At 37.9% G+C, this 23,104-nt stretch overlaps 9 non-coding genes across 9 annotated transcripts; all 9 read right to left on the bottom strand.

Moving 5' to 3' along the window:
- Positions 1 to 10,377: 10,377 nt before the first annotated feature.
- Positions 10,378 to 10,449, bottom strand: trnaq-cug (transfer RNA glutamine (anticodon CUG)). Its single transcript has one exon. It is a non-coding gene; the product is annotated as a tRNA-Gln (tRNA).
- Positions 10,450 to 11,816: 1,367 nt separating this feature from the next.
- trnaq-cug (transfer RNA glutamine (anticodon CUG)) lies at positions 11,817 to 11,888 on the bottom strand. The gene has a single exon. It is a non-coding gene; the product is annotated as a tRNA-Gln (tRNA).
- A 1,367-nt stretch (positions 11,889 to 13,255) lies between these two features.
- On the bottom strand, positions 13,256 to 13,327 carry trnaq-cug (transfer RNA glutamine (anticodon CUG)). Its single transcript has one exon. It is a non-coding gene; the product is annotated as a tRNA-Gln (tRNA).
- A 1,367-nt stretch (positions 13,328 to 14,694) lies between these two features.
- Positions 14,695 to 14,766, bottom strand: trnaq-cug (transfer RNA glutamine (anticodon CUG)). Its single transcript has one exon. It is a non-coding gene; the product is annotated as a tRNA-Gln (tRNA).
- Positions 14,767 to 16,133: 1,367 nt separating this feature from the next.
- trnaq-cug (transfer RNA glutamine (anticodon CUG)) lies at positions 16,134 to 16,205 on the bottom strand. The gene has a single exon. It is a non-coding gene; the product is annotated as a tRNA-Gln (tRNA).
- Positions 16,206 to 17,572: 1,367 nt separating this feature from the next.
- On the bottom strand, positions 17,573 to 17,644 carry trnaq-cug (transfer RNA glutamine (anticodon CUG)). Its single transcript has one exon. It is a non-coding gene; the product is annotated as a tRNA-Gln (tRNA).
- Positions 17,645 to 19,011: 1,367 nt separating this feature from the next.
- On the bottom strand, positions 19,012 to 19,083 carry trnaq-cug (transfer RNA glutamine (anticodon CUG)). The gene has a single exon. It is a non-coding gene; the product is annotated as a tRNA-Gln (tRNA).
- A 1,367-nt stretch (positions 19,084 to 20,450) lies between these two features.
- trnaq-cug (transfer RNA glutamine (anticodon CUG)) lies at positions 20,451 to 20,522 on the bottom strand. Its single transcript has one exon. It is a non-coding gene; the product is annotated as a tRNA-Gln (tRNA).
- A 1,367-nt stretch (positions 20,523 to 21,889) lies between these two features.
- On the bottom strand, positions 21,890 to 21,961 carry trnaq-cug (transfer RNA glutamine (anticodon CUG)). The gene has a single exon. It is a non-coding gene; the product is annotated as a tRNA-Gln (tRNA).
- Positions 21,962 to 23,104: the final 1,143 nt, after the last annotated feature.

The following is a 23,104-nucleotide window of genomic DNA, read 5'->3' as shown; positions in this document are numbered from 1 at the left end:
TGGCAAGGCATTGACCTAATTGTGGCAACAACTGCTTTGTCTCATGTTTGTAATCTGGTCAAGTGACAGACATTTTTGCCATTTACAATAAGTTGTAGCAAGAAAACCCATATAATCGCAAAATGTCAGCCAGGTTTAGAAAGCTGCCACGTAGGCATGACCTCTGACAATTAAAATGAAAACTGCTTACTAAGCATTACACTGTGGAAACTTCAAAACAAACCTTCTTCCTTATAGCTGATTTCAGAGTCCACAATGCTTACCTTTACTCCATAACCAACAAGACAACATGTTTGTACTGGTGGCTTCAGAATCCAGACCTTTCCATTATAAAATTAACAGGTTTGCTTTTATGTTGTCTCAGAAACAAGGTAATAGGGACTTCAACAAGTTCCACTGAGAGTCAAACTCAGATCACTGGATTCAGAGTCCAGAGTGCTAACCATTACACCAAGGAAGCTTAACCAAACAACTGGGTGGCCTGCATTGCTGGATTCAGAATGAATTGCTTGTCCCAGTACCTAATGGAAGGAACAAAAATGAAGTGTGATGTCTTCGTTTATTGATGGTGAATCACTTATCTGACGAGAAATCTCTTTAGCTTAATGCCATCTATGCTAGGATAATCAGCATTTAGTTTTCCAAAATCACAGGCATTTAAGAATTCCTCACAAAAGGTTAATCGAATCTGATCCATCAATACAGGCTGCAGCCATTAAAAAAACTTGCTACCAGAAAGTACCTGCGAGCTGAAATGAATAACAAGCATTCAATAGGTTCCACCAAGAGTTGAACTGGGATCACCAGAGACAAAGACCAGATTGCTAAGTATTACACCACAGAAACAACAAAAAAATGCTTTTGCTCTTCTTGTATTGATGTAATCACAACCGCAGGTGTATACTGTTACATCAAGCAAAACAACAAATATATGTTTTGTGTCTTCTCTATCGCTGGACTCAGTGTCCGTAGTACTTGCAAATATATTATACAAATGTTTAAAATATCTTTTGTGTCTTTACTTTTGCCGGATTCAGTGTCAAGCCTGCTTACAATCCCAATCTGCAAACAACAAATCGAGCCTTATTGTCTTGTGTTTCACTGGATTCAGAGTCCACAGTGCTTTCAATTCCATCATAAAATAAATCCAAAAATGTTTTGTCTTCTGTATTGCTAGATTCAGAGGGCAGAGTGCTTTCTATATATCACATCTGTCTTTTTTTTGTAAGACATGAGTTCCTTTTATATAACTTTATCTTGTCCAACATCATCAGGACACAGATTGGCAAGGCATTGACCTAATTTTGGCAAAAACTGCTTTGTCTCATGTTTGTAATCCGTATATGGCAGAGTGCTTTCCATATATCACATCTCCTGTCTTTTTTTTGTAAGACATGATTTGGTAGGTTTACCTTGTCCAGCATCATCAGCACACAGATTGGCAAGGCATTGACCTAATTGTGGCAACAACTGCTTTGTCTCATGTTTTTAATCTGGTCAAGTGACAGACATTTTTGCCATTTACAATAAGTTGTAGCAAGAAAACCCATATAATCTCAAAATGTCAGCCAGGTTTAGAAAGCTGCCACGGAGGCATGACCTCTGACAATTTAAAATGAAAACTGCTTACTAAGCATTACACTGTGGAAACTTCAAAACAAACCTTCTTCCTTATAGCTGATTTCAGAGTCCACAATGCTTACCTTTACTCCATAACCAACAAGACAACATGTTTGTACTGGTGGCTTCAAAATTCAGACCTTTCCATTATAAAATTGATAGGTTTGGTTTTATGTTGTCTCAGAAACAAGGTAACAGGGACTTCAACAGGTTCCACTGAGAGTCGAACTCAGATGACTGGATTCAGAGTCCAGAGTGCTAACCATTACACCAAGGAAGCTTAACCAAACAACTGGGTGGCCTGCATTGCTGGATTCAGAATGAATTTCTTGTCCCAGTACCTAATGGAAGGAACAAAAATGAAGTGTGATGTCTTCGTTTATTGATGGTGAATCACTTATCTGACGAGAAATCTCTTTAGCTTAATGCCATCTATGCTAGGATAATCAGCATTTAGTTTTCCAAAATCACAGGCATTTAAGAATTCCTCACAAAAGGTTAATCGAATCTGATCCATCAATACAGGCTGCAGCCATTAAAAAAACTTGCTACCAGAAAGTACCTGCGAGCTGAAATGAATAACAAGCATTCAATAGGTTCCACCAAGAGTTGAACTGGGATCACCAGAGACAAAGACCAGATTGCTAAGTATTACACCACAGAAACAACAAAAAAATGCTTTTGCTCTTCTTGTATTGATGTAATCACAACCGCAGGTGTATACTGTTACATCAAGCAAAACAACAAAAATATGTTTCGTGTCTTCTGTATCGCTGGATTCAGTGTCCATAGTACTTGCAAATATATTATACAAATGTTTAAAATATCTTTTGTGTCTTTACTTTTGCTGGATTCAGTGTCAAGCCTGCTTACAATCCCAATCTGCAAACAACAAATCGAGCCTTATTGTCTTGTGTTTCACTGGATTCAGAGTCCACAGTCCTTTCAATTCCATCATAAAACAAATCCAAAAATGTTTTGTCTTCTGTATTGCTAGATTCAGAGGGCAGAGTGCTTTCTATATATCACATCTGTCTTTTTTTTGTAAGACATGAGTTCCTTTTATATAACTTTATCTTGTCCAACATCATCAGGACACAGATTGGCAAGGCATTGACCTAATTTTGGCAACAACTGCTTTGTCTCATGTTTGTAATCCGTATATGGCAGAGTGCTTTCCATATATCACATCTCCTGTCTTTTTTTTGTAAGACATGATTTGGTAGGTTTACCTTGTCCAGCATCATCAGCACACAGATTGGCAAGGCATTGACCTAATTGTGGCAACAACTGCTTTGTCAAATGTTTTTAATCTGGTCAAGTGACAGACATTTTTGCCATTTACGATAAGTTGTAGCAAGAAAACCCATATAATCTCAAAATTTCAGCCAGGTTTAGAAAGCTGCCACGGAGGCATGACCTCTGACAATTTAAAATGAAAACTGCTTACTAAGCATTACACTGTGGAAACTTCAAAACAAACCTTCTTCCTTATAGCTGATTTCAGAGTCCACAATGCTTACCTTTACTCCATAACCAACAAGACAACATGTTTGTACTGGTGGCTTCAGAATCCAGACCTTTCCACTATGAAAATAACAGGTTTGGTTTTATATTATCTCAGAAACAAGGTAACAGGGACTTCAACAGGTTCCACTGAGAGTCGAACTCAGATGACTATAGTCAGAGTCCAGAGTGCTAACCATTACACCATGGAACCTTAACAAAGCAACTGGGTGTCCTGCATTGCTGGATTCAGAATGAATTGCTTATCCCAGTACCTAATGGAAGGAACAAAAATGAAGTGTGATGTCTTCGTTTATTGATGGTGAATCACTTATCTGACGAGAAATCTCTTTAGCTTAATGCCATCTATGCGAGGATAATCAGCATTTAGTTTTCCAAAATCACAGGCATTTAAGAATTCCTCACAAAAGGTTAATCGAATCTGATCCATCAATACAGGCTGCAGCCATTAAAAAAACTTGCTACCAGAAAGTACCTGCGAGCTGAAATGAACAACAAGCATTCAATAGGTTCCACCAAGAGTTGAACTGGGATCACAAGAGACAAAGACAAGATTGCTAACTATTACACCACAGAAACATCAAAAAAATGCTTTTGTTCTTCTTGTATTGATGTAATCACAACCGCAGGTGTATACTGTTACATCAAGCAAAACAACAAATATATGTTTTGTGTCTTCTCTATCGCTGGACTCAGTGTCCGTAGTACTTGCAAATATATTATACAAATGTTTAAAATATCTTTTGTGTCTTTACTTTTGCCGGATTCAGTGTCAAGCCTGCTTACAATCCCAATCTGCAAACAAGAAATCGAGCCTTATTGTCTTGTGTTTCACTGGATTCAGAGTCCACAGTGCTTTCAATTCCATCATAAAACAAATCCAAAAATGTTTTGTCTTCTGTATTGCTAGATTCAGAGGGCAGAGTGCTTTCTATATATCACATCTGTCTTTTTTTTGTAAGACATGAGTTCCTTTTATATAACTTTATCTTGTCCAACATCATCAGGACACAGATTGGCAAGGCATTGACCTAATTTTGGCAAAAAATGCTTTGTCTCATGTTTGTAATCCGTATATGGCAGAGTGCTTTCCATATATCACATCTCCTGTCTTTTTTTTGTAAGACATGATTTGGTAGGTTTACCTTGTCCAGCATCATCAGCACACAGATTGGCAAGGCATTGACCTAATTGTGGCAACAACTGCTTTGTCTCATGTTTGTAATCTGGTCAAGTGACAGACATTTTTGCCATTTACAATAAATTGTAGCAAGAAAACCCATATAATCTCAAAATGTCAGCCAGGTTTAGAAAGGTGCCACGGAGGCATGACCTCCGACAATTAAAATGAAAAGTGCTTACTAAGCATTACACTGTGGAAACTTCAAAAGAACCCTTTTTCCTTATAGCTGATTTCAGAGTCCACAATGCTTACCTTTACTCCATAACCAACAAGACAACACGTTTGTACTGGTGGCTTCAGAATCCAGACCTTCCCACTATGAAAATAACAGGTTTGGTTTTATATTATCTCAGAAACAAGGTAACAGGGACTTCAACAGGTTCCACTGAGAGCCGAACTCAGATGACTATAGTCAGAGTCCAGAGTGCTAACCATTACACCATGGAACCTTAACAAAGCAACTGGGTGTCCTGCATTGCTGGATTCAGAATGAATTGCTTATCCCAGTTTATTGATGGTGAATCACTTTTCTGACGAGAAATCTCTTTAGCTTAATGCCATCTATGCTAGGATAATCAGCATTTAGTTTTCCAAAATCACAGGCATTTAAGAATTCCTCACAAAAGGTTAATCGAATCTGATCCATCAATACAGGCTGCAGCCATTAAAAAAACTTGCTACCAGAAAGTACCTGCGAGCTGAAATGAACAACAAGCATTCAATAGGTTCCACCAAGAGTTGAACTGGGATCACCAGAGACAAAGACAAGATTGCTAACTATTACACCACAGAAACAACAAAAAAATGCTTTTGTTCTTCTTGTATTGATGTAATCACAACCGCAGGTGTATACTGTTACATCAAGCAAAACAACAAATATATGTTTTGTGTCTTCTCTATCGCTGGACTCAGTGTCCGTAGTACTTGCAAATATATTATACAAATGTTTAAAATATCTTTTGTGTCTTTACTTTTGCCGGATTCAGTGTCAAGCCTGCTTACAATCCCAATCTGCAAACAAGAAATCGAGCCTTATTGTCTTGTGTTTCACTGGATTCAGAGTCCACAGTGCTTTCAATTCCATCATAAAACAAATCCAAAAATGTTTTGTCTTCTGTATTGCTAGATTCAGAGGGCAGAGTGCTTTCTATATATCACATCTGTCTTTTTTTTGTAAGACATGAGTTCCTTTTATATAACTTTATCTTGTCCAACATCATCAGGACACAGATTGGCAAGGCATTGACCTAATTTTGGCAAAAAATGCTTTGTCTCATGTTTGTAATCCGTATATGGCAGAGTGCTTTCCATATATCACATCTCCTGTCTTTTTTTTGTAAGACATGATTTGGTAGGTTTACCTTGTCCAGCATCATCAGCACACAGATTGGCAAGGCATTGACCTAATTGTGGCAACAACTGCTTTGTCTCATGTTTGTAATCTGGTCAAGTGACAGACATTTTTGCCATTTACAATAAATTGTAGCAAGAAAACCCATATAATCTCAAAATGTCAGCCAGGTTTAGAAAGGTGCCACGGAGGCATGACCTCCGACAATTAAAATGAAAAGTGCTTACTAAGCATTACACTGTGGAAACTTCAAAAGAACCCTTTTTCCTTATAGCTGATTTCAGAGTCCACAATGCTTACCTTTACTCCATAACCAACAAGACAACACGTTTGTACTGGTGGCTTCAGAATCCAGACCTTCCCACTATGAAAATAACAGGTATGGTTTTATATTATCTCAGAAACAAGGTAACAGGGACTTCAACAGGTTCCACTGAGAGCCGAACTCAGATGACTATAGTCAGAGTCCAGAGTGCTAACCATTACACCATGGAACCTTAACAAAGCAACTGGGTGTCCTGCATTGCTGGATTCAGAATGAATTGCTTATCCCAGTTTATTGATGGTGAATCACTTTTCTGACGAGAAATCTCTTTAGCTTAATGCCATCTATGCTAGGATAATCAGCATTTAGTTTTCCAAAATCACAGGCATTTAAGAATTCCTCACAAAAGGTTAATCGAATCTGATCCATCAATACAGGCTGCAGCCATTAAAAAAACTTGCTACCAGAAAGTACCTGCGAGCTGAAATGAACAACAAGCATTCAATAGGTTCCACCAAGAGTTGAACTGGGATCACCAGAGACAAAGACAAGATTGCTAACTATTACACCACAGAAACAACAAAAAAATGCTTTTGTTCTTCTTGTATTGATGTAATCACAACCGCAGGTGTATACTGTTACATCAAGCAAAACAACAAATATATGTTTTGTGTCTTCTCTATCGCTGGACTCAGTGTCCGTAGTACTTGCAAATATATTATACAAATGTTTAAAATATCTTTTGTGTCTTTACTTTTGCCGGATTCAGTGTCAAGCCTGCTTACAATCCCAATCTGCAAACAAGAAATCGAGCCTTATTGTCTTGTGTTTCACTGGATTCAGAGTCCACAGTGCTTTCAATTCCATCATAAAACAAATCCAAAAATGTTTTGTCTTCTGTATTGCTAGATTCAGAGGGCAGAGTGCTTTCTATATATCACATCTGTCTTTTTTTTGTAAGACATGAGTTCCTTTTATATAACTTTATCTTGTCCAACATCATCAGGACACAGATTGGCAAGGCATTGACCTAATTTTGGCAAAAAATGCTTTGTCTCATGTTTGTAATCCGTATATGGCAGAGTGCTTTCCATATATCACATCTCCTGTCTTTTTTTTGTAAGACATGATTTGGTAGGTTTACCTTGTCCAGCATCATCAGCACACAGATTGGCAAGGCATTGACCTAATTGTGGCAACAACTGCTTTGTCTCATGTTTGTAATCTGGTCAAGTGACAGACATTTTTGCCATTTACAATAAATTGTAGCAAGAAAACCCATATAATCTCAAAATGTCAGCCAGGTTTAGAAAGGTGCCACGGAGGCATGACCTCCGACAATTAAAATGAAAAGTGGTTAGTAAGCATTACACTGTGGAAACTTCAAAAGAACCCTTTTTCCTTATAGCTGATTTCAGAGTCCACAATGCTTACCTTTACTCCATAACCAACAAGACAACATGTTTGTACTGGTGGCTTCAGAATCCAGACCTTTCCACTATGAAAATAACAGGTTTGGTTTTATATTATCTCAGAAACAAGGTAACAGGGACTTCAACAGGTTCCACTGAGAGTCGAACTCAGATGACTATAGTCAGAGTCCAGAGTGCTAACCATTACACCATGGAACCTTAACAAAGCAACTGGGTGTCCTGCATTGCTGGATTCAGAATGAATTGCTTATCCCAGTACCTAATGGAAGGAACAAAAATGAAGTGTGATGTCTTCGTTTATTGATGGTGAATCACTTTTCTGACGAGAAATCTCTTTAGCTTAATGCCATCTATGCTAGGATAATCAGCATTTAGTTTTCCAAAATCACAGGCATTTAAGAATTCCTCACAAAAGGTTAATCGAATCTGATCCATCAATACAGGCTGCAGCCATTAAAAAAACTTGCTACCAGAAAGTACCTGCGAGCTGAAATGAACAACAAGCATTCAATAGGTTCCACCAAGAGTTGAACTGGGATCACCAGAGACAAAGACAAGATTGCTAACTATTACACCACAGAAACAACAAAAAAATGCTTTTGTTCTTCTTGTATTGATGTAATCACAACCGCAGGTGTATACTGTTACATCAAGCAAAACAACAAATATATGTTTTGTGTCTTCTCTATCGCTGGACTCAGTGTCCGTAGTACTTGCAAATATATTATACAAATGTTTAAAATATCTTTTGTGTCTTTACTTTTGCCGGATTCAGTGTCAAGCCTGCTTACAATCCCAATCTGCAAACAAGAAATCGAGCCTTATTGTCCGGTGTTTCACTGGATTCAGAGTCCACAGTGCTTTCAATTCCATCATAAAACAAATCCAAAAATGTTTTGTCTTCTGTATTGCTAGATTCAGAGGGCAGAGTGCTTTCTATATATCACATCTGTCTTTTTTTTGTAAGACATGAGTTCCTTTTATATAACTTTATCTTGTCCAACATCATCAGGACACAGATTGGCAAGGCATTGACCTAATTTTGGCAAAAAATGCTTTGTCTCATGTTTGTAATCCGTATATGGCAGAGTGCTTTCCATATATCACATCTCCTGTCTTTTTTTTGTAAGACATGATTTGGTAGGTTTACCTTGTCCAGCATCATCAGCACACAGATTGGCAAGGCATTGACCTAATTGTGGCAACAACTGCTTTGTCTCATGTTTGTAATCTGGTCAAGTGACAGACATTTTTGCCATTTACAATAAATTGTAGCAAGAAAACCCATATAATCTCAAAATGTCAGCCAGGTTTAGAAAGGTGCCACGGAGGCATGACCTCCGACAATTAAAATGAAAAGTGCTTACTAAGCATTACACTGTGGAAACTTCAAAAGAACCCTTTTTCCTTATAGCTGATTTCAGAGTCCACAATGCTTACCTTTACTCCATAACCAACAAGACAACATGTTTGTACTGGTGGCTTCAGAATCCAGACCTTTCCATTATGAAAATAATAGGCTTGGTTTTATATTATCTCAGAAACAAGGTAACAGGGACTTCAGCAGGTTCCACTGAGAGTCGAACTCAGATGACTGGATTCAGAGTCTAGAGTGCTACCCATTACACCATGGAACCTTAACCAAACAACTGGGTGTCCTGCATTGCTGGATTCAGAATGAATTGCTTATCCCAGTACCTAATGGAAGGAACAAAAATGAAGTGTGATGTCTTCGTTTATTGATGGTGAATCACTTATCTGACGAGAAATCTCTTTAGCTTAATGCCATCTATGCTAGGATAATCAGCATTTAGTTTTCCAAAATCACAGGCATTTAAGAATTCCTCACAAAAGGTTAATCGAATCTGATCCATCAATACAGGCTGCAGCCATTAAAAAAACTTGCTACCAGAAAGTACCTGCGAGCTGAAATGAACAAAAAGCATTCAATAGGTTCCACCAAGAGTTGAACTGGGATCACCAGAGACAAAGACCAGATTGCTAACTATTACACCACAGAAACAACAAAAAAATGCTTTTACTCTTCTTGTATTGATGTAATCACAACCGCAGGTTGTTACATCAAGCAAAACAACAAAAATATGTTTCGTGTCTTCTGTATCGCTGGATTCAGTGTCCGTAGTACTTGCAAATATATTATACAAATGTTTAAAATATCTTTTGTGTCTTTACTTTTGCCGGATTCAGTGTCAAGCCTGCTTACAATCCCAATCTGCAAACAACAAATCGAGCCTTATTGTCTTGTGTTTCACCGGATTCAGAGTCCACAGTGCTTTCAATTCCATCATAAAACAAATCCAAAAATGTTTTGTCTTCTGTATTGCTAGATTCAGAGGGCAGAGTGCTTTCTATATATCACATCTGTCTTTTTTTTGTAAGACATGAGTTCCTTTTATATAACTTTATCTTGTCCAACATCATCAGGACACAGATTGGCAAGGCATTGACCTAATTTTGGCAACAACTGCTTTGTCTCATGTTTGTAATCCGTATATGGCAGAGTGCTTTCCATATATCACATCTCCTGTCTTTTTTTTGTAAGACATGATTTGGTAGGTTTACCTTGTCCAGCATCATCAGCACACAGATTGGCAAGGCATTGACCTAATTGTGGCAACAACTGCTTTGTCTCATGTTTGTAATCTGGTCAAGTGACAGACATTTTTGCCATTTACAATAAGTTGTAGCAAGAAAACCCATATAATCGCAAAATGTCAGCCAGGTTTAGAAAGCTGCCACGTAGGCATGACCTCTGACAATTAAAATGAAAACTGCTTACTAAGCATTACACTGTGGAAACTTCAAAACAAACCTTCTTCCTTATAGCTGATTTCAGAGTCCACAATGCTTACCTTTACTCCATAACCAACAAGACAACATGTTTGTACTGGTGGCTTCAGAATCCAGACCTTTCCATTATAAAATTAACAGGTTTGCTTTTATGTTGTCTCAGAAACAAGGTAATAGGGACTTCAACAAGTTCCACTGAGAGTCAAACTCAGATCACTGGATTCAGAGTCCAGAGTGCTAACCATTACACCATGGAACCTTAACCAAACAACTGGGTGGCCTGCATTGCTGGATTCAGAATGAATTGCTTGTCCCAGTACCTAATGGAAGGAACAAAAATGAAGTGTGATGTCTTCGTTTATTGATGGTGAATCACTTATCTGACGAGAAATCTCTTTAGCTTAATGCCATCTATGCTAGGATAATCAGCATTTAGTTTTCCAAAATCACAGGCATTTAAGAATTCCTCACAAAAGTTTAATCGAATCTGATCCATCAATACAGGCTGCAGCCATTAAAAAAACTTGCTACCAGAAAGTACCTGCGAGCTGAAAGAAACAACAAGTATTCAATAGGTTCCACCAAGAGTTGAACTGGGATCACCAGAGACAAAGACCAGATTGCTAAGTATTACACCACAGAAACAACAAAAAAATGCTTTTGCTCTTCTTGTATTGATGTAATCACAACCGCAGGTGTATACTGTTACATCAAGCAAAACAACAAAAATATGTTTCGTGTCTTCTGTATCGCTGGATTCAGTGTCCGTAGTACTTGCAAATATATTATACAAATGTTTAAAATATCTTCTGTGTCTTTACTTTTGCCGGATTCAGTGTCAAGCCTGCTTACAATCCCAATCTGCAAACAACAAATCGAGCCTTATTGTCTTGTGTTTCACTGGATTCAGAGTCCACAGTGCTTTCAATTCCATCATAAAACAAATCCAAAAATGTTTTGTCTTCTGTATTGCTAGATTCAGAGGGCAGAGTGCTTTCTATATATCACATCTGTCTTTTTTTTGTAAGACATGAGTTCCTTTTATATAACTTTATCTTGTCCTACATCATCAAGACACAAATTGGCAAGGCATTGACCTAATTTTGGCAACAACTGCTTTGTCTCATGTTTGTAATCCGTATATGGCAGAGTGCTTTCCATATATCACATCTCCTGTCTTTTTTTTGTAAGACATGATTTGGTAGGTTTACCTTGTCCAGCATCATCAGCACACAGATTGGCAAGGCATTGACCTAATTGTGGCAACAACTGCTTTGTCTCATGTTTGTAATCTGGTCAAGTGACAGACATTTTTGCCATTTACAATAAGTTGTAGCAAGAAAACCCATATAATCGCAAAATGTCAGCCAGGTTTAGAAAGCTGCCACGTAGGCATGACCTCTGACAATTAAAATGAAAACTGCTTACTAAGCATTACACTGTGGAAACTTCAAAACAAACCTTCTTCCTTATAGCTGATTTCAGAGTCCACAATGCTTACCTTTACTCCATAACCAACAAGACAACATGTTTGTACTGGTGGCTTCAGAATCCAGACCTTTCCATTATAAAATTAACAGGTTTGGTTTTATGTTGTCTCAGAAACAAGGTAATAGGGACTTCAACAAGTTCCACTGAGAGTCAAACTCAGATCACTGGATTCAGAGTCCAGAGTGCTATCCATTACACCATGGAACTTTAACCAAACAACTGGGTGTCCTGCATTGCTGGATTCAGAATGAATTGCTTGTCCCAGTACCTAATGGAAGGAACAAAAATGAAGTGTGATGTCTTCGTTTATTGATGGTGAATCACTTATCTGACGAGAAATCTCTTTAGCTTAATGCCATCTATGCTAGGATAATCAGCATTTAGTTTTCCAAAATCACAGGCATTTAAGAATTCCTCACAAAAGTTTAATCGAATCTGATCCATCAATACAGGCTGCAGCCATTAAAAAAACTTGCTACCAGAAAGTACCTGCGAGCTGAAAGAAACAACAAGTATTCAATAGGTTCCACCAAGAGTTGAACTGGGATCACCAGAGACAAAGACCAGATTGCTAAGTATTACACCACAGAAACAACAAAAAAATGCTTTTGCTCTTCTTGTATTGATGTAATCACAACCGCAGGTGTATACTGTTACATCAAGCAAAACAACAAAAATATGTTTCGTGTCTTCTGTATCGCTGGATTCAGTGTCCGTAGTACTTGCAAATATATTATACAAATGTTTAAAATATCTTCTGTGTCTTTACTTTTGCCGGATTCAGTGTCAAGCCTGCTTACAATCCCAATCTGCAAACAACAAATCGAGCCTTATTGTCTTGTGTTTCACTGGATTCAGAGTCCACAGTGCTTTCAATTCCATCATAAAACAAATCCAAAAATGTTTTGTCTTCTGTATTGCTAGATTCAGAGGGCAGAGTGCTTTCTATATATCACATCTGTCTTTTTTTTGTAAGACATGAGTTCCTTTTATATAACTTTATCTTGTCCTACATCATCAAGACACAAATTGGCAAGGCATTGACCTAATTTTGGCAACAACTGCTTTGTCTCATGTTTGTAATCCGTATATGGCAGAGTGCTTTCCATATATCACATCTCCTGTCTTTTTTTTGTAAGACATGATTTGGTAGGTTTACCTTGTCCAGCATCATCAGCACACAGATTGGCAAGGCATTGACCTAATTGTGGCAACAACTGCTTTGTCTCATGTTTGTAATCTGGTCAAGTGACAGACATTTTTGCCATTTACAATAAGTTGTAGCAAGAAAACCCATATAATCGCAAAATGTCAGCCAGGTTTAGAAAGCTGCCACGTAGGCATGACCTCTGACAATTAAAATGAAAACTGCTTACTAAGCATTACACTGTGGAAACTTCAAAACAAACCTTCTTCCTTATAGCTGATTTCAGAGTCCACAATGCTTACCTTTACTCCATAACCAACAAGACAACATGTTTGTACTGGTGGCTTCAGAATCCAGACCTTTCCATTATAAAATTAACAGGTTTGGTTTTATGTTGTCTCAGAAACAAGGTAATAGGGACTTCAACAAGTTCCACTGAGAGTCAAACTCAGATCACTGGATTCAGAGTCCAGAGTGCTATCCATTACACCATGGAACTTTAACCAAACAACTGGGTGTCCTGCATTGCTGGATTCAGAATGAATTGCTTATCCCAGTACCTAATGGAAGGAACAAAAATGAAGTGTGATGTCTTCGTTTATTGATGGTGAATCACTTATCTGACGAGAAATCTCTTTAGCTTAATGCCATCTATGCTAGGATAATCAGCATTTAGTTTTCCAAAATCACAGGCATTTAAGAATTCCTCACAAAAGGTTAATCGAATCTGATCCATCAATACAGGCTGCAGACATTAAAAAAACTTGCTACCAGAAAGTACCTGCGAGCTGAAATGAACAAAAAGCATTCAATAGGTTCCACCAAGAGTTCAACTGGGATCACCAGAGACAAAGACCAGATTGCTAAGTATTACACCACAGAAACAACAAAAAAATGCTTTTGCTCTTCTTGTATTGATGTAATCACAACCGCAGGTGTATACTGTTACATCAAGCAAAACAACAAAAATATGTTTCGTGTCTTCTGTATCGCTGGATTCAGTGTCCGTAGTACTTGCAAATATATTATACAAATGTTTAAAATATCTTCTGTGTCTTTACTTTTGCCGGATTCAGTGTCAAGCCTGCTTACAATCCCAATCTGCAAACAACAAATCGAGCCTTATTGTCTTGTGTTTCACTGGATTCAGAGTCCACAGTGCTTTCAATTCCATCATAAAACAAATCCAAAAATGTTTTGTCTTCTGTATTGCTAGATTCAGAGGGCAGAGTGCTTTCTATATATCACATCTGTCTTTTTTTTGTAAGACATGAGTTCCTTTTATATAACTTTATCTTGTCCAACATCATCAGGACACAAATTGGCAAGGCATTGACCTAATTTTGGCAACAACTGCTTTGTCTCATGTTTGTAATCCGTATATGGCAGAGTGCTTTCCATATATCACATCTCCTGTCTTTTTTTTGTAAGACATGATTTGGTAGGTTTACCTTGTCCAGCATCATCAGCACACAGATTGGCAAGGCATTGACCTAATTGTGGCAACAACTGCTTTGTCTCATGTTTGTAATCTGGTCAAGTGACAGACATTTTTGCCATTTACAATAAGTTGTAGCAAGAAAACCCATATAATCTCAAAATGTCAGCCAGGTTTAGAAAGGTGCCAGGGAGGCATGACCTCTGACAATTAAAATGAAAAGTGCTTACTAAGCATTACACTGTGGAAACTTCAAAAGAACCCTTTTTCCTTATAGCTGATTTCAGAGTCCACAATGCTTACCTTTACTCCATAACCAACAAGACAACATGTTTGTACTGGTGGCTTCAGAATCCAGACCTTTCCATTATAAAATTGACAGGTTTGGTTTTATGTTGTCTCAGAAACAAGGTAATAGGGACTTCAACAAGTTCCACTGAGAGTCAAACTCAGATCACTGGATTCAGAGTCCAGAGTGCTAACCATTACACCATGGAACCTTAACCAAACAACTGGGTGGCCTGCATTGCTGGATTCAGAATGAATTGCTTGTCCCAGTACCTAATGGAAGGAACAAAAATGAAGTGTGATGTCTTCGTTTATTGATGGTGAATCACTTATCTGACGAGAAATCTCTTTAGCTTAATGCCATCTATGCTAGGATAATCAGCATTTAGTTTTCCAAAATCACAGGCATTTAAGAATTCCTCACAAAAGGTTAATCGAATCTGATCCATCAATACAGGCTGCAGACATTAAAAAAACTTGCTACCAGAAAGTACCTGCGAGCTGAAAGAAACAACAAGTATTCAATAGGTTCCACCAAGAGTTGAACTGGGATCACCAGAGACAAAGACCAGATTGCTAAGTATTACACCACAGAAACAACAAAAAAATGCTTTTGCTCTTCTTGTATTGATGTAATCACAACCGCAGGTGTATACTGTTACATCAAGCAAAACAACAAAAATATGTTTCGTGTCTTCTGTATCGCTGGATTCAGTGTCCGTAGTACTTGCAAATATATTATACAAATGTTTAAAATATCTTTTGTGTCTTTACTTTTGCCGGATTCAGTGTCAAGCCTGCTTACAATCCCAATCTGCAAACAACAAATCGAGCCTTATTGTCTTGTGTTTCACTGGATTCAGAGTCCACAGTGCTTTCAATTCCATCATAAAACAAATCCAAAAATGTTTTGTCTTCTGTATTGCTAGATTCAGAGGGCAGAGTGCTTTCTATATATCACATCTGTCTTTTTTTTGTAAGACATGAGTTCCTTTTATATAACTTTATCTTGTCCAACATCATCAGGACACAGATTGGCAAGGCATTGACCTAATTTTGGCAACAACTGCTTTGTCTCATGTTTGTAATCCGTATATGGCAGAGTGCTTTCCATATATCACATCTCCTGTCTTTTTTTTGTAAGACATGATTTGGTAGGTTTACCTTGTCCAGCATCATCAGCACACAGATTGGCAAGGCATTGACCTAATTGTGGCAACAAGTGCTTTGTCTCATGTTTGTAATCTGGTCAAGTGACAGACATTTTTGCCATTTACAATAAGTTGTAGCAAGAAAACCCATATAATCGCAAAATGTCAGCCAGGTTTAGAAAGGTGCCAGGGAGGCATGACCTCTGACAATTAAAATGAAAAGTGCTTACTAAGCATTACACTGTGGAAACTTCAAAAGAAACCTTTTTCCTTATAGCTGATTTCAGAGTCCACAATGCTTACCTTTACTCCATAACCAACAAGACAACATGTTTGTACTGGTGGCTTCAGAATCCAGACCTTTCCATTATGAAATTAATAGGATTGGTTTTATATTATCTCAGAAACAAGGTAACAGGGACTTCAACAAGTTCCACTGAGAGTCAAACTCAGATCACTGGATTCAGAGTCCAGAGTGCTAACCATTACACCATGGAACCTTAACCAAACAACTGGGTGGCCTGCATTGCTGGATTCAGAATGAATTGCTTGTCCCAGTACCTAATGGAAGGAACAAAAATGAAGTGTGATGTCTTCGTTTATTGATGGTGAATCACTTATCTGACGAGAAATCTCTTTAGCTTAATGCCATCTATGCTAGGATAATCAGCATTTAGTTTTCCAAAATCACAGGCATTTAAGAATTCCTCACAAAAGGTTAATCGAATCTGATCCATCAATACAGGCTGCAGACATTAAAAAAACTTGCTACCAGAAAGTACCTGCGAGCTGAAAGAAACAACAAGTATTCAATAGGTTCCACCAAGAGTTGAACTGGGATCACCAGAGACAAAGACCAGATTGCTAAGTATTACACCACAGAAACAACAAAAAAATGCTTTTGCTCTTCTTGTATTGATGTAATCACAACCGCAGGTGTATACTGTTACATCAAGCAAAACAACAAAAATATGTTTCGTGTCTTCTGTATCGCTGGATTCAGTGTCCGTAGTACTTGCAAATATATTATACAAATGTTTAAAATATCTTTTGTGTCTTTACTTTTGCCGGATTCAGTGTCAAGCCTGCTTACAATCCCAATCTGCAAACAACAAATCGAGCCTTATTGTCTTGTGTTTCACTGGATTCAGAGTCCACAGTGCTTTCAATTCCATCATAAAACAAATCCAAAAATGTTTTGTCTTCTGTATTGCTAGATTCAGAGGGCAGAGTGCTTTCTATATATCACATCTGTCTTTTTTTTGTAAGACATGAGTTCCTTTTATATAACTTTATCTTGTCCAACATCATCAGGACACAGATTGGCAAGGCATTGACCTAATTTTGGCAACAACTGCTTTGTCTCATGTTTGTAATCCGTATATGGCAGAGTGCTTTCCATATATCACATCTCCTGTCTTTTTTTTGTAAGACATGATTTGGTAGGTTTACCTTGTCCAGCATCATCAGCACACAGATTGGCAAGGCATTGACCTAATTGTGGCAACAACTGCTTTGTCTCATGTTTGTAATCTGGTCAAGTGACAGACATTTTTGCCATTTACAATAAGTTGTAGCAAGAAAACCCATATAATCGCAAAATGTCAGCCAGGTTTAGAAAGGTGCCAGGGAGGCATGACCTCTGACAATTAAAATGAAAAGTGCTTACTAAGCATTACACTGTGGAAACTTCAAAAGAAACCTTTTTCCTTATAGCTGATTTCAGAGTCCACAATGCTTACCTTTACTCCATAACCAACAAGACAACATGTTTGTACTGGTGGCTTCAGAATCCAGACCTTTCCATTATGAAATTAATAGGATTGGTTTTATATTATCTCAGAAACAAGGTAACAGGGACTTCAACAAGTTCCACTGAGAGTCAAACTCAGATCACTGGATTCAGAGTCCAGAGTGCTAACCATTACACCATGGAACCTTAACCAAACAACTGGGTGGCCTGCATTGCTGGATTCAGAATGAATTGCTTGTCCCAGTACCTAATGGAAGGAACAAAAATGAAGTGTGATGTCTTCGTTTATTGATGGTGAATCACTTATCTGACGAGAAATCTCTTTAGCTTAATGCCATCTATGCTAGGATAATCAGCATTTAGTTTTCCAAAATCACAGGCATTTAAGAATTCCTCACAAAAGGTTAATCGAATCTGATCCATCAATACAGGCTGCAGACATTAAAAAAACTTGCTACCAGAAAGTACCTGCGAGCTGAAAGAAACAACAAGTATTCAATAGGTTCCACCAAGAGTTGAACTGGGATCACCAGAGACAAAGACCAGATTGCTAAGTATTACACCACAGAAACAACAAAAAAATGCTTTTGCTCTTCTTGTATTGATGTAATCACAACCGCAGGTGTATACTGTTACATCAAGCAAAACAACAAAAATATGTTTCGTGTCTTCTGTATCGCTGGATTCAGTGTCCGTAGTACTTGCAAATATATTATACAAATGTTTAAAATATCTTTTGTGTCTTTACTTTTGCCGGATTCAGTGTCAAGCCTGCTTACAATCCCAATCTGCAAACAACAAATCGAGCCTTATTGTCTTGTGTTTCACTGGATTCAGAGTCCACAGTGCTTTCAATTCCATCATAAAACAAATCCAAAAATGTTTTGTCTTCTGTATTGCTAGATTCAGAGGGCAGAGTGCTTTCTATATATCACATCTGTCTTTTTTTTGTAAGACATGAGTTCCTTTTATATAACTTTATCTTGTCCAACATCATCAGGACACAGATTGGCAAGGCATTGACCTAATTTTGGCAACAACTGCTTTGTCTCATGTTTGTAATCCGTATATGGCAGAGTGCTTTCCATATATCACATCTCCTGTCTTTTTTTTGTAAGACATGATTTGGTAGGTTTACCTTGTCCAGCATCATCAGCACACAGATTGGCAAGGCATTGACCTAATTGTGGCAACAACTGCTTTGTCTCATGTTTGTAATCTGGTCAAGTGACAGACATTTTTGCCATTTACAATAAGTTGTAGCAAGAAAACCCATATAATCTCAAAATGTCAGCCAGGTTTAGAAAGGTGCCAGGGAGGCATGACCTCTGACAATTAAAATGAAAAGTGCTTACTAAGCATTACACTGTGGAAACTTCAAAAGAACCCTTTTTCCTTATAGCTGATTTCAGAGTCCACAATGCTTACCTTTACTCCATAACCAACAAGACAACATGTTTGTACTGGTGGCTTCAGAATCCAGACCTTTCCATTATAAAATTGACAGGTTTGGTTTTATGTTGTCTCAGAAACAAGGTAATAGGGACTTCAACAAGTTCCACTGAGAGTCAAACTCAGATCACTGGATTCAGAGTCCAGAGTGCTAACCATTACACCATGGAACCTTAACCAAACAACTGGGTGGCCTGCATTGCTGGATTCAGAATGAATTGCTTGTCCCAGTACCTAATGGAAGGAACAAAAATGAAGTGTGATGTCTTCGTTTATTGATGGTGAATCACTTATCTGACGAGAAATCTCTTTAGCTTAATGCCATCTATGCTAGGATAATCAGCATTTAGTTTTCCAAAATCACAGGCATTTAAGAATTCCTCACAAAAGGTTAATCGAATCTGATCCATCAATACAGGCTGCAGACATTAAAAAAACTTGCTACCAGAAAGTACCTGCGAGCTGAAAGAAACAACAAGTATTCAATAGGTTCCACCAAGAGTTGAACTGGGATCACCAGAGACAAAGACCAGATTGCTAAGTATTACACCACAGAAACAACAAAAAAATGCTTTTGCTCTTCTTGTATTGATGTAATCACAACCGCAGGTGTATACTGTTACATCAAGCAAAACAACAAAAATATGTTTCGTGTCTTCTGTATCGCTGGATTCAGTGTCCGTAGTACTTGCAAATATATTATACAAATGTTTAAAATATCTTTTGTGTCTTTACTTTTGCCGGATTCAGTGTCAAGCCTGCTTACAATCCCAATCTGCAAACAACAAATCGAGCCTTATTGTCTTGTGTTTCACTGGATTCAGAGTCCACAGTGCTTTCAATTCCATCATAAAACAAATCCAAAAATGTTTTGTCTTCTGTATTGCTAGATTCAGAGGGCAGAGTGCTTTCTATATATCACATCTGTCTTTTTTTTGTAAGACATGAGTTCCTTTTATATAACTTTATCTTGTCCAACATCATCAGGACACAGATTGGCAAGGCATTGACCTAATTTTGGCAACAACTGCTTTGTCTCATGTTTGTAATCCGTATATGGCAGAGTGCTTTCCATATATCACATCTCCTGTCTTTTTTTTGTAAGACATGATTTGGTAGGTTTACCTTGTCCAGCATCATCAGCACACAGATTGGCAAGGCATTGACCTAATTGTGGCAACAACTGCTTTGTCTCATGTTTGTAATCTGGTCAAGTGACAGACATTTTTGCCATTTACAATAAGTTGTAGCAAGAAAACCCATATAATCGCAAAATGTCAGCCAGGTTTAGAAAGGTGCCAGGGAGGCATGACCTCTGACAATTAAAATGAAAAGTGCTTACTAAGCATTACACTGTGGAAACTTCAAAAGAAACCTTTTTCCTTATAGCTGATTTCAGAGTCCACAATGCTTACCTTTACTCCATAACCAACAAGACAACATGTTTGTACTGGTGGCTTCAGAATCCAGACCTTTCCATTATGAAATTAATAGGATTGGTTTTATATTATCTCAGAAACAAGGTAACAGGGACTTCAACAAGTTCCACTGAGAGTCAAACTCAGATCACTGGATTCAGAGTCCAGAGTGCTAACCATTACACCATGGAACCTTAACCAAACAACTGGGTGGCCTGCATTGCTGGATTCAGAATGAATTGCTTGTCCCAGTACCTAATGGAAGGAACAAAAATGAAGTGTGATGTCTTCGTTTATTGATGGTGAATCACTTATCTGACGAGAAATCTCTTTAGCTTAATGCCATCTATGCTAGGATAATCAGCATTTAGTTTTCCAAAATCACAGGCATTTAAGAATTCCTCACAAAAGGTTAATCGAATCTGATCCATCAATACAGGCTGCAGACATTAAAAAAACTTGCTACCAGAAAGTACCTGCGAGCTGAAAGAAACAACAAGTATTCAATAGGTTCCACCAAGAGTTGAACTGGGATCACCAGAGACAAAGACCAGATTGCTAAGTATTACACCACAGAAACAACAAAAAAATGCTTTTGCTCTTCTTGTATTGATGTAATCACAACCGCAGGTGTATACTGTTACATCAAGCAAAACAACAAAAATATGTTTCGTGTCTTCTGTATCGCTGGATTCAGTGTCCGTAGTACTTGCAAATATATTATACAAATGTTTAAAATATCTTTTGTGTCTTTACTTTTGCCGGATTCAGTGTCAAGCCTGCTTACAATCCCAATCTGCAAACAACAAATCGAGCCTTATTGTCTTGTGTTTCACTGGATTCAGAGTCCACAGTGCTTTCAATTCCATCATAAAACAAATCCAAAAATGTTTTGTCTTCTGTATTGCTAGATTCAGAGGGCAGAGTGCTTTCTATATATCACATCTGTCTTTTTTTTGTAAGACATGAGTTCCTTTTATATAACTTTATCTTGTCCAACATCATCAGGACACAGATTGGCAAGGCATTGACCTAATTTTGGCAACAACTGCTTTGTCTCATGTTTGTAATCCGTATATGGCAGAGTGCTTTCCATATATCACATCTCCTGTCTTTTTTTTGTAAGACATGATTTGGTAGGTTTACCTTGTCCAGCATCATCAGCACACAGATTGGCAAGGCATTGACCTAATTGTGGCAACAACTGCTTTGTCTCATGTTTGTAATCTGGTCAAGTGACAGACATTTTTGCCATTTACAATAAGTTGTAGCAAGAAAACCCATATAATCGCAAAATGTCAGCCAGGTTTAGAAAGGTGCCAGGGAGGCATGACCTCTGACAATTAAAATGAAAAGTGCTTACTAAGCATTACACTGTGGAAACTTCAAAAGAAACCTTTTTCCTTATAGCTGATTTCAGAGTCCACAATGCTTACCTTTACTCCATAACCAACAAGACAACATGTTTGTACTGGTGGCTTCAGAATCCAGACCTTTCCATTATGAAATTAATAGGATTGGTTTTATATTATCTCAGAAACAAGGTAACAGGGACTTCAACAAGTTCCACTGAGAGTCAAACTCAGATCACTGGATTCAGAGTCCAGAGTGCTAACCATTACACCATGGAACCTTAACCAAACAACTGGGTGGCCTGCATTGCTGGATTCAGAATGAATTGCTTGTCCCAGTACCTAATGGAAGGAACAAAAATGAAGTGTGATGTCTTCGTTTATTGATGGTGAATCACTTATCTGACGAGAAATCTCTTTAGCTTAATGCCATCTATGCTAGGATAATCAGCATTTAGTTTTCCAAAATCACAGGCATTTAAGAATTCCTCACAAAAGGTTAATCGAATCTGATCCATCAATACAGGCTGCAGACATTAAAAAAACTTGCTACCAGAAAGTACCTGCGAGCTGAAAGAAACAACAAGTATTCAATAGGTTCCACCAAGAGTTGAACTGGGATCACCAGAGACAAAGACCAGATTGCTAAGTATTACACCACAGAAACAACAAAAAAATGCTTTTGCTCTTCTTGTATTGATGTAATCACAACCGCAGGTGTATACTGTTACATCAAGCAAAACAACAAAAATATGTTTCGTGTCTTCTGTATCGCTGGATTCAGTGTCCGTAGTACTTGCAAATATATTATACAAATGTTTAAAATATCTTTTGTGTCTTTACTTTTGCCGGATTCAGTGTCAAGCCTGCTTACAATCCCAATCTGCAAACAACAAATCGAGCCTTATTGTCTTGTGTTTCACTGGATTCAGAGTCCACAGTGCTTTCAATTCCATCATAAAACAAATCCAAAAATGTTTTGTCTTCTGTATTGCTAGATTCAGAGGGCAGAGTGCTTTCTATATATCACATCTGTCTTTTTTTTGTAAGACATGAGTTCCTTTTATATAACTTTATCTTGTCCAACATCATCAGGACACAGATTGGCAAGGCATTGACCTAATTTTGGCAACAACTGCTTTGTCTCATGTTTGTAATCCGTATATGGCAGAGTGCTTTCCATATATCACATCTCCTGTCTTTTTTTTGTAAGACATGATTTGGTAGGTTTACCTTGTCCAGCATCATCAGCACACAGATTGGCAAGGCATTGACCTAATTGTGGCAACAACTGCTTTGTCTCATGTTTGTAATCTGGTCAAGTGACAGACATTTTTGCCATTTACAATAAGTTGTAGCAAGAAAACCCATATAATCGCAAAATGTCAGCCAGGTTTAGAAAGGTGCCAGGGAGGCATGACCTC

This window comes from Electrophorus electricus, chromosome 5, assembly GCF_041902795.1.
Source record: "Electrophorus electricus isolate QZ-2024a chromosome 5, ASM4190279v1, whole genome shotgun sequence".
NCBI lineage: Eukaryota > Metazoa > Chordata > Actinopteri > Gymnotiformes > Gymnotidae > Electrophorus > Electrophorus electricus.
The sequence above is the reverse complement of the archived record's forward strand: the minus strand, read 5'-3'. Positions and strand labels throughout refer to the sequence as shown.